The sequence below is a fragment of the Rhagoletis zephyria genome, unplaced genomic scaffold (genome assembly GCF_001687245.7).
Source record: "Rhagoletis zephyria isolate East Lansing unplaced genomic scaffold, Rhagoletis_zephyria_1.1 Rzeph_scaffold_02534, whole genome shotgun sequence".
NCBI lineage: Eukaryota > Metazoa > Arthropoda > Insecta > Diptera > Tephritidae > Rhagoletis > Rhagoletis zephyria.
The window spans coordinates 30,671-33,615 of NW_016159618.1; the positions used below are offsets into that span (position 1 = coordinate 30,671).

Here is a 2,945-nt window from a genome sequence, read left to right on the forward strand (position 1 = left end):
TATTAGTTAAAAAAAAGCACTAAAAGAGGCACTAGGCACTAAGTAATTTTTTTTGGCGTTTTAATTTTCAAAAAGCACTAAATCTAGTGCTTAAAGCACCAAGTTGGCAACTAAGGTTCTGGTACTTCTGTGGATATTTTGTGTCTTTGAGAGCGAATGCTGCTGAATTTTTTCTACTGAATAATTTGTCTGGAGAATACGAGTACTCGCCTACTATTGCACGTCACCAAGTATTACTGTATATTAATGAAAATTTTAGTGCACTTTTCCAAGTGCAGTATCACTTAGTACTAGTACACCACAAATATGTGTTTACAATTCCTAGCCAAATTGATGCCCAAACATTTTACTGTTTAGACTGATGCTATTATCAGCGCGTTCGTATATATTTCGCATCAAATCGAAATAACGAAAAAGCGTCTATGAGTATAAATAATTTGGCAGGTGTGCTCAGCGATAACGTTTGAACGCTATACGAGATAAGAATCTCATTACGACTTACCATATTTTTAGTTTATAAATGATCACACTCTACCGGTGATGAAGTCAGTTAGGAGCTTACTCCAGCCGTGAGTGGACGTCGATCTTATCAGCAGCAAAGTGGCGTGCAGTAAAAAGCGCTATTCCCTTCACAGGCGTGATCAACTTGGATTTGAACGATCTCGTTTCGCGGTGTCCATTGCCATACCGTGACAGTTCGGTATAAAGCTAGGTGCGGCTGAACAGCGCTAACAGGTTCCTTTGTGGCTAGCCGAATTCGGCCAGACTCGCGTAGTGATTCATTTATTGTTTTACATACATACGTATGTATATTAGTTATTATCTATTCAGTCAACAGCACATAAGCAATTTCAAACAAACATGTGTACTTACATCCATACATACATATACTACATATATACATACATATGTGTATGGAGTAACAAAATTCTCTATGGAACTACCCTGATGGACACAAGTGATTTTTTTTTTATAATTGAAAGACTACTTTAAAACAAATGCAATGAGTAAATGTTTCGAATCTTTATACTCTTTTTGCTCAAAAAAACAATTTGTGTCTTGGAAGTATGAAAAAGCATCTGTGAAGTCCAGAACGCAAGCGTATTCAAAAGAAACATACTGACTTTGAAGTTGTGTAGACCAAATTCATTTTAAAATAGTTCAAAATACATGCAGTAAAAGGCAATTGACTGCTTCCTAGGACATCGCCATGTTAAATAAATAAGTTCGTTGTAGGTAAAATAGTGAGAATTTCAATTAGTTATCATTGAAAAAAAAGTTGTTTATAAATTACTTTCAAACTAATTCAATTTCCTGCAGGGTAGTGACTGCTAAACTTAAGGTTATAATTCGAATACGAGGCAGTATTTGTAATAAAAAGTATGTATGTACATATGTATGTAAATCTTCCGAAGTGGCACACGAAAACAATTTGCATCCGATAATATTGATTATTTGTGTATTGATAATAGCAAACTTGGCGCATAAGCACAAACGTTTGTACAGATAAGTAGTGATAGAACTTTTGAGAAAAAAAGTAACGATATTAGTACTCCTAGAATCCTCTAAAGGAAAATCGATGCTAGTACCCATATTTCCAAAAAAGTATCGATAATGCGCGTACTTTCAAGCATTTTTAAAGCAAACGTGAGAAGCAAAATAATTATAAAATAATTTCATTCTTACCAACCATAAGCAAATACAATGATTGATGCGAGATTTTCGGCTATATTGTCGCATTAACGCCTGCATCTACAAGTTTAAATCCGACCCTCTACGCTTTTCTCTACGATTTGTTAAATAAACTTGCGTAAATTTATTTCTACTAGCATTAAATAAATATCTATATCAAATAAACTTATTTTATTGATGTGTATACATCTTTGGTTTCTGTAGAAGTAAAATTTGCGAAGCTGTAACGCATAGCCCAGCAGAAAATTTCGAAGGGCTTAGCATGTGTATTGCAGCGGAAAATTGTTAATTTCTTTTAATATTGTTATTGAGCTTTGTACCACGATTATGTTTATTAGGAAAAATGGAAAAAACCACAAAGACTAAGTGGTAGAAGTTAAAGCTGCTATTTCGGAGATCACCACATCTCCTCATCTGACTTCTTTTATAGGCAGGGATCGAACCCGCATCATCGATGTGCAAAGTCAGAAGCACTAACCATTGAGCTATGCGCACGCCATACACTCTTGTTGCCAATTCATTTTGTTATTCAATCTACTAGATACTATAAAGTGCAGCCGATTTGCCGCTATTTAAACGTGACAGCGCGATTGTTATTGTTAATTCCATACATTAATTTGTTTAAACCTGATTAAAAGCTAACTGTAAAAAAACGTTCGGAAATGCATCATAAAATTTTTTTCCAACTCAAAAATAACGTTCGAAATGCATCGTCAAACAAATTATGACGAAAAACGACGAAAAAAAAACAAATCATCAAGTGGACTCTGCGAATTTGCAACGTTGTGCATGAATTGCTTTTTGTAGCACTGCGCCTAAAAATACACTAAGGCTGCAGCGCGATGCGCCAATGCACAGCAAGGTAAAGTTGCCCTTAAATGTTCTATCACAGAACTTTAGGGAGGGCCTCTCGCTCCCTTCTCTTGCATTTCAACGTGCGAAAATATGTAGTAAAATTTTATTTTTACAGACAAAAATAAAAACATAAAAACATGAGATCGTGAGATCATTACAACGTACGCCAACGAAACAAAACCACTTATCACGACCAAAGGACAGATTTTTCACAATGCATGAACCTTTTTTTATTCTTTATAAAAATACAGTTTATACTAAAAATATGAAAAAACATAAAAATAAAATTATTAAACTTTGTGCTAATCTCGGGGAAATTCAATAAATTTGCAACATTCTAATCAGACTTTTTATAAAAATTTTTAAAATGAAGTTTTGCAGCCCATTAAATTTTAGTT

The 2,945-nt window shown here is 34.2% G+C and overlaps 1 protein-coding gene across 3 annotated transcripts in view; it reads left to right on the plus strand.

Annotated features, from left to right (window-relative positions):
• Positions 1-537: 537 nt before the first annotated feature.
• Positions 538-2,945, plus strand: part of LOC108367093 (putative adenosylhomocysteinase 2) — a 46,324-nt gene continuing 43,916 nt past the window's right edge. For 2 of the 3 annotated variants that reach the window (XM_017621638.1, XM_017621636.1), the window contains exon 1: positions 538-803. The gene's annotated coding sequence lies outside the window, so the exon portion shown is untranslated. The remainder of the gene's footprint in view (positions 804-2,945) is intronic. The other variant, XM_017621639.1, reaches the window with a different exon arrangement.